Source organism: Bidens hawaiensis, unplaced genomic scaffold (assembly GCF_021521415.1).
Source record: "Bidens hawaiensis isolate Kalapana, Puna unplaced genomic scaffold, B.hawaiensis_p1.1 tig00020653_1, whole genome shotgun sequence".
NCBI classification, from domain to species: domain Eukaryota; kingdom Viridiplantae; phylum Streptophyta; class Magnoliopsida; order Asterales; family Asteraceae; genus Bidens; species Bidens hawaiensis.
In genome coordinates this window covers 62,842-78,064 of record NW_027493166.1, presented here as the reverse complement: position 1 = coordinate 78,064, position 15,223 = coordinate 62,842, and the positions used below count along the sequence as shown (strand labels likewise).

The 15,223-nt window shown below is 45.1% G+C and overlaps 1 long non-coding RNA gene across 1 annotated transcript; it reads left to right on the top strand.

Annotated features, from left to right (window-relative positions):
• Positions 1 to 575: 575 nt before the first annotated feature.
• LOC143561301 (uncharacterized) lies at positions 576 to 1,473 on the top strand. Its single transcript, XR_013140284.1, has 3 exons — positions 576 to 787; positions 1,132 to 1,259; positions 1,327 to 1,473. It is a non-coding gene; the product is annotated as an uncharacterized LOC143561301 (long non-coding RNA).
• Positions 1,474 to 15,223: the final 13,750 nt, after the last annotated feature.

Sequence of the window (15,223 nt, the reverse complement as noted above, 5' to 3'; positions counted from 1 at the left end):
TTTGTGATAGAAAATGTCAGAACTGAATGATGAAAAACGATCCTTCCAAATTATGGTTCATCTCAAAGGTCACTTTTACTTTATTAATTTCACAATTAATCGTCTGAACGGTTTCTCTGGTGACTCCGGTTTTGTATGTTGCCTCTTCGATTCGTCTGTTGCCAAATTCCATTTTGGAAACCCAAAGCGACGAGTCGCAGTGACTGTTGTCGGGTTCCGTTTTGTAACCCTAGGCGACTGCAGTGGCGGACACTGGTGATTCTTTTTTCGGAGTAAACTTCATAGTAATACTCAACACTAATTTGTTTTTCTCTGTCTTAAACGTCGATAAGGATCGCTAACTTCAAAATTTGTTGCTTCGAATTTGCTACCATACAGTGACTTATTTCAGGCATTACAATTCTTGAAGCAACTGTTTCGATATGTCTTATAGCAATATAGTTTAGAACCAAGGTCACAAAATTAATGATTTATATATATAGATGTGTCGTTTATAAGCTTATAGCTAGGAATTTCTAACAGTTGTAGTGGATTGCTATTTGTTATTAACAACATAATAAAAAATTCTAGGTGCATTTGTGCTTCTAATATGCATCTTTTTAATCTCCAATGGTGAACTTTATTGGTTTTAGTTTGTTTTTGAGTCTCAGTTATTTGTATCAATTTTATACCAATGTGTTTCATGTTGCTTCATTTTCTGTTTCTTAGTTACAGAAAGTCGCTGCAACGGGATAACTGAAGGTTGTAAACAGCAGGTAGTTTAAGGGCTTCGTTTCAACGATCTATGGTAAGTGTTACATGTGATTGAATTTTACGGCTTTTAGTTTGCGTTTGTAGTGAACCATCAATATTATAACTAATTCTACAAGCGTGACTAACACGAGACAACGGGTCAAATGAGTAAATTAATAAGTATTTTTTGCATTTGATGGATGTTGCTTAGGGATTATACCTAATAATTATTGGGTTTGAAATTGTTTAATTTGTTCTTTAGTATGCTTTGTTTCGGTCATGCAGTTTGGTTTTATACATAATTATTTGATTTTTTTTCTTTGCTATGATTCTTTAACTTCAATGTAAAGCTGCATAATGATTTGCTGCGCCTTTAATGTAAGTTTGTAATGTCATCAGGTATTAGAAGTCTTTCATGTCAAATGGGAAGCATCCTTTATTGGGTGATAACTATATCCAAATGATCATCTTTTGTGTTGCATAACAAACATCCCTTTTTGTACAACTTCACATGCAAGTATACTCAGGTAATCATCAACCTATTTATGCAAAATTTACTTGACGGTTCAATAAGTCACTTATAACTTTTGGCAGGTACAAGGATTTTGACTAAAAATGCACAACAAGCTCTAACATTAGAAAACATGACATGATGCAACTACCTAAACGAAGAAAGAGAATCAAGAGAACCCGACTTAATGAGGAGTTATGTAACGACGATGTGGTCAACCAATAACGACGACACGTTTAACCAAAAACCATCTAATTAAAAGTTATCAGCTTTTATTTTTTATTTTGTTTAATGATGAAAAGAGTTCAAATTCGGATGATGCCTCTGTTGTTTTCAGCTACGTTTAACTGATATTACCCAGCCTTTTGATCTGAGCCTTAAAACTAATTTCTTTTTATTTTCGTTATGATTTTGGGTTGTTTATCGAGCTAGAACTAAGTTCTTAGCTCTACTAGAACTGCTAGACGAATAAGAATAATAAACCCCGTAACTACTATTTTAACACCGCAACGCGGTGGGTCTAATAACTAGTTATTGTTATTTTTGAGATCCAATCAAAGTTACCAACGTCGGTGAAACCTTTTGGATATCTTTTTAATTTTTAATTTAAAGAGCCAACCTTTTTGTTTTTGTTTTTGTTTTTTAGGATCGGACGTTTCTATACTTATATTTTCTGTTCTGCTTTGCAATTAATTTAGTAATTTTGCTTCATGAATTGCATCCACTTCAACATCATATCCATCTGGTAAAGGAAAAAGGATATTTACACCTTTTTAGATTTAACTTTTATGTACATGTGATGATAAAGTTCAAAATTATAAGGACAAAGAAGGCGTAGTGTACTCGTGTTAAAAATTATAATTTAGGCTGGAGGTAGATTTGTATGAACAAAATTAAGGAAGTTTTCCATATGGTCGAGCCAATAATCATTTACACGTCATATAAGGTCACAAAATATTATACTATAATTTAGGCTGGAGGGAGTGTTAGTCGAAGCGCGGAGTTAGTCGATTTCTAGTGAAACAATTATGCATGCCCTAGTTAGGAGTAATTTTTAGAAACATTTAAAAACGTAATTAACCACTTTATCGACCCTAGCCCACACACTTAAAATCATCTATAACGGATACAAGTTATTTAATCACTTTATCTAAACGTGCCAAGCGTGTTGGCAAATAATGATCAAATGGAAGTTGAGGACCGGAACCGGATGTGCTATACTGAAAAGATCAAAGGATATCGTGCATAAAGACTGCATATCAAGGGCTATCGTGTAATCTGCATTAGGCTCTTTAGAGCATTTACATCACTCCATCCCATCCCAAAGATGGTGTGAGTTTGTAGAAGAATTTGAAAGAAAATATATGCAAATATGGCCAAGAAAAATATTGAGCAAGGATTCGTGATCAGTGATTTCTGTATACGTCGTATTACTCCTTAATCGACTCGTATTACAATATTATTTTGATTATGTGTATCTAAATTCATGGTTATATGAAAAGAAAAAAAAACAATTATTATAATAAAGGAAGATTTTAATTTTTGTTAGAGTTTTAGTTTAGATTTCAATATGGGCTAAAGTACCATTTGGCAGCCCAATATGCGGAATATCTCCCAAAGCCCACGTAAAAAATGAGATACTATAGCTAATTATATTCTAATGATTGAAGAATCTAGTTGTGACAATTAAATTTCTGACCTCTTTATAATTATGATTGACTTGTAATTTTTTTGTGATCCAACTAGGTGTAGGGTTTGACTATTCTTTCATAAATTAAGTTTGGGCAATTTACTAGACATGATTATATAACTTGATAAATGATATAATGATACGAACAACCCAGATCCATCACTTGCATCAGGCCCATCTCATAAACCACAAAACCGGCATGCTAGAAAGATTAATATTTCTTTGTGATACTTGGATTAAGACTTGTAGTATGGTGCAACAAAAGTCAACAAGGATAAGTTTTTAAGCCTTTAAATTTCTTTTTTTCATTTATATTAATTGTGTTTGAGTTTGGTTTGAATTCATAATTTGTTTTCTATTTAAACGTTTGTTACTTTTTTAATCAATGAGAATTATTATTTCGGGTGTATTTTCTCTTTTTCTCTTGTGTTCTTGGGAGATTGACGGTTGTCTCGAATAAACCATACCAGTTGGTGCTTTCATTGAGAGTTAGCGTAGATGGCTTTGGAAGACCTCTCGTGGAAGCATCCACGATTACCTATTTTTAATGGATCTAATCTCGCCCTATGGATCTCTCAAGTTGAATAATATTTTCTCTTTTACGTGAATGGCAACGAGCAGTTTCCCTATGTCATTGAATCCTTTGATGATGAACCATTATGGTGGTTCAATGGTTGGTTTCGGAGTTCAGACTTCCTCACCTAGAATGATTTCACGACAAAAATGCTTACTCAATTCCACGCTAGTTCCGTCAATGCAATTGCAAGTCTAATCATGAAACCATTGTTAAAGAGGAAGTTACTCAAGGATTGGGGGGATGTGACCTTACATGGGCATGCAACTGGTAAAGATAAGCAACAAAATGGTAATTTGATGGCTAATAAATATGTCAATCAAATTTATAACAATATAATTAGCTCATTGGCGTCGACACCGTTAAAAGGTGCAACACGACTACCTGTGTGGCGCCCCTTGTGTTGGTCCATTGACATTGACCCGAATAACACCGGAAGACTCGAATGGTGGCCACTGTGGTGCAACGTTGGGTCCTCCCCGAATGCCTGGTGTACGACTCAGGTAGCGACCACCATGGGGACGTCATTTCGTCATTGAGGACAAAGACATTTTCAAGGGGCCAGAAGTTGATATGATCCAAATGCCACAAATGACCCGATCTAAAAGAGATACTCGTAAGCCGACCCATTATGAAGATTAAAAAGATTTGGATTGATCTTCTTCAAATATTATCTAGAATCTTATATATTGATATGCACGTTATATTATTTTAATTATGAATTTGTTTCCTATTTTGATTATCTATCATACTTTTCTAGTTTTCTTTAAATACCGCTGAACTTTTTTAATAATAATCAAAGAATAATTATTTAGTTTCCTTTCTTCTTTATCTTGTGTTATTGGAAGATTTGCAGTTGTCTCGAATAAAGCGTAACAATTAGTCCTTTTATTGAGAGCCTTAGCCTAGATGGCTTTGGGCGAACTCTTGTGGAAGGATCCACGATTACCTCTTTTTACTAGATCTAATCCCGCCTATGGATCTCTCAAGCTGAACGATGATTCTCTTTTACGCGATCTATGGCGACGATCGGTTTTCCTATGTTATCGAGTCATTCGCTAATGAACCATTTTGGTGGTTCAATGGTCGGCATTAGAGTTTAGACTTCATCACAATATTTTCACTGACGCGATGATAACTCAATTTCGTATTGGTGCACTAGATACCCCTTATTTTATTGAACCTAGAAATATTGTTACGTCTTCAACAATATTACCACCAGCCCCGTTAGCGCTTCCACCGCCCCTGGCTCCACTTCCACCACTGAAGAGGTAGGTCCCAGCAGAGACCAGTTGGTCCCGCAAGACTCACCTTGAACAGGGACGTCTGCGCAAAGGCCATCTGCTCCCGCAGGACCCACCATGCTCATAGAATCTTACGCGCAGTACGCAAGCTGTACACGCAGGGAAAGCCTCCCAATGGTGAAGTACCCCGCCGGTTCCCGCAGTTGCGGATACAAGCCATCAGGGAAGGCTACCCGCAGACAGCAGGGCTACACGCACAAGACACTAGCTACTTCAGCAGTCACGTGAAGGAATGAGCAAGGCGGGAACAATCCCGCCCAAATGAGCCAGTCTGATTCTGAAAGATCTTTTGTACCATACCTACCAAGGTATGGATAGGACAGACGATCTGACCAGAACAGCCCATGAGCCAATCACAGGGTGACAGCTCACCGACAACAGTGCGAGGAGGAGCACCCTCTAGTACTGTTTGTCACTATTAGCCGCTGCCTACTCACCAACCCTTACTGTGGAGCATGCGCAGCCTACAGTTGGTGGAATAGTGTTACTGTTGGCCGTAACCTATTCACCAACCAGCATGGCCTGCGTACAATCCACAGTCAGTGGGACGTGCATAGTCTACAGTTGGTGGAATAGTGCAGCCTACTTTGTTACTGTTGGCCGTAACCTACCCACCAACCAGTATGGCCTGTGCGTAATCCACTGTTGGTTGAACAGGAATACTATTCAGCCGGCTGTATCTTCTAGAAAACCTACCTTCGGCTATAAATACTCCAACATCTTGGAATGGTAAGATCATCTGCTATCCAGTTATCTAGCAATCTCTTAATATACACTTATATTCAGAGCAACCTAGTCTGATTCTCACGCCGGAGGGTGGTCACAAGGAGGAACCCCCCCCCCTTCTCAGTGACGAGCTTACGGTGTTTGTTTTGCAGGTCTCCTGAAGAACAGCCTTCTCAGCTAGACCTCATTCGTGGGAAACATTACTTAACCCCCAGATTATCTATAATCTGTACTGGGTCACTTAGTGTTTCTTCATTGGCGCCATCCGTGCATAAAAGCTAGAACTATTTTAGTTTTCACAATTTCTGAAGAAATGGTTAACGTTACTCCGGTCCAAAGGCCTGTAACTGACCAAGAAACCCCGGTAACCACCCCAGCAACTGGAGGGAACACCGGCGGTTATACAATCCTTACGAACACTACCCCGACTACCCAAGCCGGGGCAAGTGGAGTAAATATTCCATTGGGGTTCACCGATACCCAACTGGAAAAACGAACGAAGGTCCCTCGCCAAACACTAGACCAAGTGAAGGCGTGGGCCGAAGCACGGCAAAGAGAATTCCAAGCCGAATTGGATGAACGCTTGCGTTCAGCTCAACAGGCTGACGAATTCACCAGTACTCGCCAACACCTCAATATGAGCAGTGACTGCGAGTACTCAGAAGACGAGTTGGAGTCTGATACCGACGCGAACCCTCGCCATAAGGCGAAAGGGAAGCGTAAGGACACGGACGTCCAACCAAAAAGGAATTTTGGGGAAGCTTTTAAACCAATCGCGGAGAGAAACCCGCGTGACTTCTCCAAAACCTTTAGACCAACTGCTACAAATGCAGGAATGTCAAAATTCGCAAGAGACATTGCGGAGGCAATCGCCCCGAGAAGTGCCAAACAAATGTCAAACATTGGCACTTATGATGGTCTATCCGACCCAGACGACCATCTGAACAGGTTCATTGCGGGGGCTACCGTCAGCAACTGGACGGAACCCACGTGGTGCTACATGTTCCAGATGACTCTGGTCGGAGCAGCCAGGGCATGGTTCGATCGTTTACCGATCCACCACATATATGACTGGGCGGACTTTCAGAACAAGTTCAGCCAGCACTTCAGCCAACAGAGGAAGTACACTGAAGAGCAGTGGACGATCCTCAACTGCGTGAGAGAGGAGGATGAATCTTTACTAGACTTCATCACTCGCTTCAACTCCAAAAAGCTTAGTCTCGGCAACATAAGTGAGGATCTGGTTCGCGCCGCCTTCATCCAAGGCGCCGAATACCCAGAACTTATCCGCACGTTGACGGGTAAGGATGGCATGCCATCCACATGGGATGCCATCATGACGGCGGCAAAGCGCTTTGCCGAGACGGAAAAGCAACTGGGAAGGGACCTTCCCCAGAGTACGCACCTCTACACGCAGAGGACAAGAGAGAACAATGTCCGGATCGCCCGGCAGAACAAAAAGAGGAGGCTAGGTATTTGGCAGTCAAGGGTAAACTTTGACACCTCATCCAGCTCTCGCCCTCTTGTTGGCGGAAGGGACAACACACACCCTTCAAATCGAAAACACCGGTGGACGCCACTCACAAAGAGCGTCACGGAGATATTTGCCACGGAAAAATTGCCATGGCCCAAAGCCCCATCGATCCGGCAGAAACCTAATGCGGATCAGAGCAAATCCTGTGATTTCCACGGGACAAAGGGTCATGGTACTGAAGAGTGCACATCCTTGAAGGATATTATTGAAACATTTGTTAAGGATGGAAGGCTTGCACATCTCGTGGCATCGATCAGGAAGGGAGGAAGGAATGACAACCGGTACAGAGGTAACGGACGAAAGCCCGTCGACATCAGCATCAACATGGTTCATGGCAAGGTCAGAGGAAGAAAAAGACGGGTGATAGAACCATGCGCGTGGAAGGAAGCTGAGGTGCGCTTCCCGCGAGTGCCAGGAGGCCCCAGCAAAGAAGGCCCCATCGTCATCAGAAGCCAGCTGGGGCACTACATCACCTCCCGCACTCTTGCTGACAACGGCGCTTCGTCGACAGTGATGTACAGGCAGTTCTTTGATAAGCTGGATGATGAAGACAAGGAACGCTTGGAAACGGTCTACGCTTCAATGGAAGGGTTTGATGGCAGCACAGAAACACCCCTGGGTATCCTATCTTTCCCCGTTACTCTTACTGATGGGAATCATTCACGCACAGAAGACGTGGATTTTGTCGTGATGAAAAAGCCACACCACACATACGACATCCTATTCGGAAGAGATGGGATGGCAAGATTCAACGCCGTGGTATCTTCAGTCCACGGCATGATGGGATGGCCAACAGCTGAGGGTGTAGCAATGATCTCTGGCATTCCCCAGGTATGCATTGCATCTGTCTCATCTAAACCCAAACCGAAGAAGGCTAAACCAACCGTCACTGAACCGGAAAAATGGGCCTTCAATGGCAAATACCCCGACCAGGCCGTTACCATTGGACCAACAATTGTTGATCCCACCCGCACCTTACTCAAGCGCTTACTGCAGAAAAACGCTGACATCTTTGCGTGGACACCAGCTGACATGACTGGTGTACCCCGAAGTAAGGCGGAGCATAAGCTCAAATGCGATCCGGCTGTTACGCCAATCGTACAAAAGCGCAGGGTAATGGGGCCTGAACAAACTAACGCGTGTAGAACCCAAGTCAAGGAACTCCTTGACGCAGGCATCGTACGCGTTAGTAGATATCAAACATGGGTTGCAAATCCCGTAATGGTACCGAAGAATGACAAACAATGGCGCATGTGCATAGATTTCAAAGATTTGAACAAAGCATGCCCCAAAGATTGTTATCCGTTACCAGAAATTGATCTCAAAGTGGATTCATTGGCGCCATTTCGCCTTAAATGCTTCTTGGATGCGTATAAGGGGTACCACCAAATCCACATGGCCATTGATGACCAGGACAAAACCGCATTTCGGACGCCCGATGGTACATTTTGTTATAAAATGATGCCATTCGGACTTAAGAATGCAGGGTCCACGTACCAACGACTAATGGACAAAGAGTTTCATGCCCAAATCGGGAGAAACTTGGAAGTCTATATGGATGATTTGGTCATCAAAAGCCTCGAGCCTGAGGCGATGTTGAAAGACATTGAAGAAACTTTCAACACGCTCCGAAAGATAAACATGAAGCTTAACCCGAGCAAGTGTTCATTTGGGATGGAAGAAGGGAAGTTCTTGGGAGTCATTGTTACTAAAGATGGCTTTAGAGCGAACCCTGAAAAGGTCGAAGCCATTGTTAAAATGGAATCACCTACCACCATCAAACAGGCTCAGACACTGAATGGGCGACTAGTCGCACTTAATCGCTTCTTGGCAAACCATGCGGATAAGTCGTTTCCTTTCGTGTCAACACTGAGAAACTGCTTGAAGAAAACGCACTTCCGCTGGACACCAGAAGCGGAAGCAGCTTTTCAGGAGATTCGGTCACGCCTGATCGAACTCCCAACGCTTACAGCACCACAAGCGGGAGAGGAGTTAATCCTATACCTTTCCGCAACAGATAGAGCAACCGGGGCAGTCTTGCTAGTAGAACGAAAGGGCATCCAGATGTCAATCTATTATGTTAGCCGTGTACTAACAGACGTAGAAACCCGGTACTCTACCCTCGAAAAATTGGTCTTAGCACTTATACACGCTTCACGCAGGTTAAGACGATATTTCCAGGGCCACCCAATCACCATTCTCACCAACTTCAAACTCTCAAATGTTCTAGGCAAACCCGAATTATCGGGACGTCTAGCCAAATGGGCAATTGAATTGGGAGAATATGCAATTAAGTACAAGTCAAGACCAGCCATAAAAGGCCAGGTCTTGGCCGATTTTATTGCAGAAGTCCCCGTTTCGCGGGAAAAAGAGTGCCAGGAGGAGGCTCAACCCTCCCCAGCACAGGACGTCAATGATGTCTGGCGACTCTACACTGATGGAGCAGCCAGTAACGAGGGTTCAGGCGCAGGGTTAAAATTAACCAACCCAGCAGGCCAAGAATATACTTACGCTATTCGGCTGGACTTTCCAAGTACGAATAACGAAGCCGAATATGAAGCATTCTTGGCCGGTTTGAGAATTGCGCGTAAGATGGGAGTGAAAAACTTAGAAGCCCACGTGGATTCCATGCTGGTGGCCAACCAAATAAATGGAACATACACGGCTGTGAATGACACCATGGCCCTGTACCTCGCCCAGGCAAAAACCCTTATGCGTGATTTTAGTGATTGTAAAGTCATACATGTCAAGCGCAGCGAAAACAAATCTGCGGATGCGTTAAGCAAGCTTGCATCACTAGCCTTCACCCACTTGGGAAAGGACATCCGCATTGAACTCCTCGAAGCACCATCAGTCCCGCACAAGGAAATTTGTGTCATCCAGAACAATACAGAAACATGGATGACACCAATAATAAATTACCTTGCAGCAGGAATACTACCAGAGTCAAAAACACAGGCAAGAAAACTACGCTGTAAAGCACTGAATTATCAACTCGTCAATGACATCCTTTACAGACGTAACTTTCTTGGCCCACTCTTGAGATGCGTGGACAACCAAGATGCCAACTACCTCCTAAGGGAAGTACACGAAGGCATCTGTGGGGTACACGCAGGTCCCCGCGCTGTTGTAGCCAAGCTAAACAACGCGGGATACTTTTGGCCAGGGATGCATACGGATGCACTGGCATACATCAGAAAATGCAGGTCTTGCCAGCTTTACGCACCTAACACGCATCGCCCGAAAAACGAACTGGTTCCAGTCACTTCTTCGTGGCCATTTCAGAAGTGGGCCATCGATGTGACAGGCCCATTTCCTACAGCAGCAGGAAATGTTCAGTTCCAAGTGGTAGCCATCGACTACTTCACCAAGTGGATAGAAGCAAAACCTTTAGCCCAAACAACCGCAAAGCATATCAAAAAATTTATTTGGGAATTTATAATTTGTCGTTTTGGACTTCCACAGAATTTGGTGAGCGATAACGGCACCAACTTTGCTGACAAGAAGCTACAACAGTGGCTGAAAGAACTTCAAATCACCCACACCTTTACCTCAGTGGCACACCCGCAAGGTAATGGTGAGGTGGAAAGAGCAAACAAGAGCATCGTCGAAGGCATCAAGAAAAGACTTTTGAAACACAGATCCGGCTGGGTGGACGAGCTTCCGCACGTCCTTTGGGCAAACAGAACGCTGAAGAAGGCCAGTACGGGGGAAACCCCGTTCAGCCTCACTTATGGCACGGAAGCCATGATCCCGGTCGAAATTGGTCTACCCTCACCAAGGGTCTTGAGTCAGCCAGAAGACAATGATGCGGAAAGACTGTTGGATCTTATGCTAACCGAGGAACGCAGAGACTTAGCCGCAGTGCGTGAAGAGAATTACAAACGACAAATGCAAAAGTACTACAACACGCGGGTAAAACTCTGCAACTTCAAGGAAGGAGACTACATACTGCGTAACAACGAGGCTTCGAACCAAGAACGCCCAGGAAAGTTGGCCCCAGTCTGGGAAGGGCCATATGTTATCAAACAAGTTCTGGGAAAGGGCGCATACCGGCTCGAAAGGCTCGATGGCACTCCCATCCCAAGAACATGGAATGGAGCTCAATTACGCAAATGTTATATGTAGATCAATTCCAAAACTTGTAAAGAAAAGGCCAAGAGCCACTTCTAATGGAAATGATTCTCCTTTCATAATGTGTTTACCTTTATTCTTATGAACTCCCCACTGGTGCCGGTGTTTACCACATAAAGGGGGAGAAGTAAGTCGTTACGTGTGGAAGGCGGCAAAACCCGCATAAACACAACGTTAAAAATAAGGGAAACCTACACGCAGGTATGATGTAAGTAAAGTTTAGCCATCCTTGTAAGTGCAAGTGACGGTCTTATCCGCACAACCACAAATAAGGAAGCAAAACTTTAAACTATCATTTACCACGTTCAAAGGTTATCCTAAAAAAAAAAAAAAAAAAAAAAAAAAAAAAAAAAAAAAATACAAGGAAAAAAGTAAACCCTACACGCAGGTCAGGTATGGGTAAAGTTTAGCCATCCTACCAAGTGCAAGTGACGGTTCTATCCGCACAATCACGAAGGAGGAAGCGAAACTTTAACCCACTATCAACCACGTTCAAAGGTTTAACTTATCCTAAATACTTAGAAATGAGGAAAACCTGCACGCAGGTCAGATAAAGGTTAAAGTTTAGCCATCCTACCAAGTGCAAGTGACGGTTCTACCCGCACAATCACGAAAGAGGAAGCGAAACTTTAACCCATCATCAACCACGTTCAAGAGGTTAACTTATTCTAGAACACTTGGAAAATTGCTAACTTAAACTAAGTATGCAAGTCATGAGTTTATAAAGCAAGGAATCCAAAGAAGGAAATAACAATCTTATACGCAAAAAAGATTTATATTTCAATAATATATTACAAGAATGGCCGGGTTACTACCCGCCTAGAAGAGAATCTATACAAGTCTAAGCAATGGAAAGGGATCTTCGGGGTCAAGCTTCAGGGCCGCCTCCACTAGGACCCGCTCCATCAGAAGAACGGGGTGGTTCGAGGAAAGCTTTGAGGACAGCTAACCCATCATCAGCAACAGCTACTTCATCCACCTTTTCCACCACTGGATGCGGGAAGGCGGCGTATTGGTTCAATGCTTGGTCGTAAATGGCTTCGGTATCCACATCGAACAAAGGGAAGTTGGAAGGCGGGACGCCTTTCTCAACAAACCCTAGACCAAGCATGAAGCCGGCCTTTTCCCCATCATCATGAGAAGCGTTGAGGGCTGCGGTCATAGCATCATCGTAGGAGGTCTCTGAAAAGACCCGACGCACAACCTACAAAGAAAAAAATACAAGTATTAGAACCTTTTCTTACAAAAGAAATGCGTGAAGATAAATCTAAACATACCTGAGGCAACGCTTCTCGAAGAAGCCATTGGAGGGCAGCTTGAGCTTCGGTATGGGCGCGTTCGGCTTCGCTCTTGTTAAGGTTGGCAAATAAAACTTCCTTAGCGGCAGCCTCTTCGACGCCCTTAAGCTTCCGCTCGGTTTGGTCAAGCACCCCCCTCTGGTCCAGGATTTCCTGGAGTTTCTTGGCATCTTCCATTGCCAAGGCATCATGAGCGCGTTGAAGAGCCTCTAATTTGCCTTTCAGCTCCTCATTCTCCAAACGCAGAGGCTCAGCAACGGCTTCAGCCTGGGCAGCCCTCTCGGTTGCGTTTCGCGCAGTTTCCCTGGCCAGCCGAAGCTGTTCATTCACAGCTTGGGCAGCCTTGGAACGGGCCTCGAGTCGCGCCTGAACTTCAACCTCGAGGGCCTTGAAGGCCTTCTCCTTGGCGGCGGCAGCTGCCGCCAGCTGTTGGTTCTCCTCCCGGAGAGCACGCGCTTCAGATACGTCTTTGGCGCGAGCTGCTTTCAACTTGTCGTTTTCACGACAAAGCAGCTCGATGCGCGGCTGCATCCGGGCCTGGAGGACCCGAAGCTCATTGGTTAGCCTACCCTCCTGGTAGCTAGCCATGGCTTCCCCCAACGCACCATGAGGAGCAGCGTGGCGAGCCCAGTCCACGCACTCCACAGGGGTACGAAGGGTTGTTCCTCGGCGTATGTTCCATCGTGGAACATACACTTCATTGGAATCCGACACTGCAAAAGAAACAAAGACAGTAAGGAAAAGATGATAAAAAAAAAAAAAGGGAAAAACAAAGGAACCCTACGCACCTGTAGGGTCAATGACAGGCCGATATCCGCCAAACCCATCACCTGAACCTAAAGGAAACCCATCCAACAGGTCAGGCAGATGGGAAGGTGGCAAAGATCGGCGGGAAGCCCTGCGCGTACCTGATGGTCCGGCTGTCGGTGCCGGTGGCGCGGGCATGGTGGCAGCCGCCGTGGTCGCCGTCGTGGTCTCCGCCGCGGTCGCCGCCTCCTCAAAAGAAGCAGTAACCGCCGGTTCCGTGAAGGATGCTGTAAAAATCGCACTCACGGCCGGCGGTGACGTCATCTCGGCCGGAACAGTTGGCTCGACGGAATGAGCAACTGGACCAGCGGATGCAGGCGCAGGCGACTGGGTCGACGCCTCAGGAAGGCTGACCGAGCCTACCGTCATTGGCGAGGAGGTACTCCCCTGCGTTTCACCCAGGATTGCGTCAACATCCACGCCTGCACAAAGAAAAAAGTGTTAAAAGAAAATTATGAAGTGACAAATCTACAAAGGCATTATGATTATACTTACGGGTTTTCTTGACCCTGAACGTACGGACGGGCGGGGAGGAACCCGATGGAGCCGGCCTCTTGGTACCGGTCACCGTCGTCTTCGTTGGTTCTCCGGAGGTAACGGTCGTAGCCTCCGGAGCAGTGGTCTTCTCACCACCGGTCTTCCCCGCCACCTCTTCACTATCTGACTCCGTGTCAGATAGAACCACTGGATCAGCTGTGGAGGCCTTCTCCTTCCCCTTCACGCCGGCAGCAGTCTTCTTCTTCCGCACAAGGGGAGGACCATCTGCGGATTCCTCAGAAGAAGATAGGATGTAAGGATTTCCAACAGCGGGTACAGCATTGAGGGGTTCGGGATAAAATATCTCCTTACCTGGCCGCCGGTGGCTCAGGATCTCTTGGCCCGGCGGATAGACCTCCACAAACCTATCCGCCGTTTGCTCCAGGATGGGCAACTCATTGTCGTCCAGAGCACGAGTGCCCACCCGCACGGGACTGTCAGCTTCCCGCGGGAACAGGAGCGACTCCAAATTATTCCCCTCTGAAAGAAAAGAAACAGTTAGAAAATAAACTAATATCAGCAAGAAAGACAAGACATACCATAAGGAATAGAGTTCAAACCGTATTCGAGAAGGATAGGAAACCGAGACGCATCCTTCCATACCCGGCTCATCCCCAGCAGCACCATCCCGGACTCCGCAAACCGGTAAACCGGAGATTGGACCCGGGATATCTTCGCGAACCATTCCGCCTCCTGGTAGCTGGAAGCGTGAAGGCTCGGAAGCGCTTGACCCTTCTTGAACTTCATAGCAATAGGGATGGCGCGGGCAGAGATGTAGAAGAACTCCCGCTTCCACGATCGGAGACTGCGCTCGGTCACGCAGATCTTTAAACCCTTAATACGGGTTGTCAGGGTGTACCACCCTTGGACGCACCTCCAAGTATAGAAGGTCATCAGGCGGTCCACGTAGGGCTCAATACCCAGAATCCGGCACACCCACTCGAAGTGCCGGACCTTGGCAATCGCCATCGGATGCACCTCGGTCAGGTGCACCCCGTGCCTCTCCAGGACACGGTACATAAACTTTGTTAATGGGAACCTAAGGTTTCCATACACAAAGAATGCAGCATATACCCCGATCTTGCCACTGGGGGCATCGTACACAGTCTGGTGAGAATCAGGAAACTCAGGCTCGAGGGACTCGAGCATGAACTTCCTGACGATGTACTGGTACTGATCGACAGGTAGAGCACACTGGCACTCGCCAGCAGTACTCCTATCGTCGGCTACAGCTTTAGCATCATGAGAAGACATTTTTGCAGAAAGAAGAGTGATTTCGGGAAAATGCTTGCCTGAAAAAGGGGAGTATTTGCCGGAAATCACTAAGAAGAAGAAGAGAGGTGAAAGTGTGAATTGCAAATAACCCTCTCCCCCTT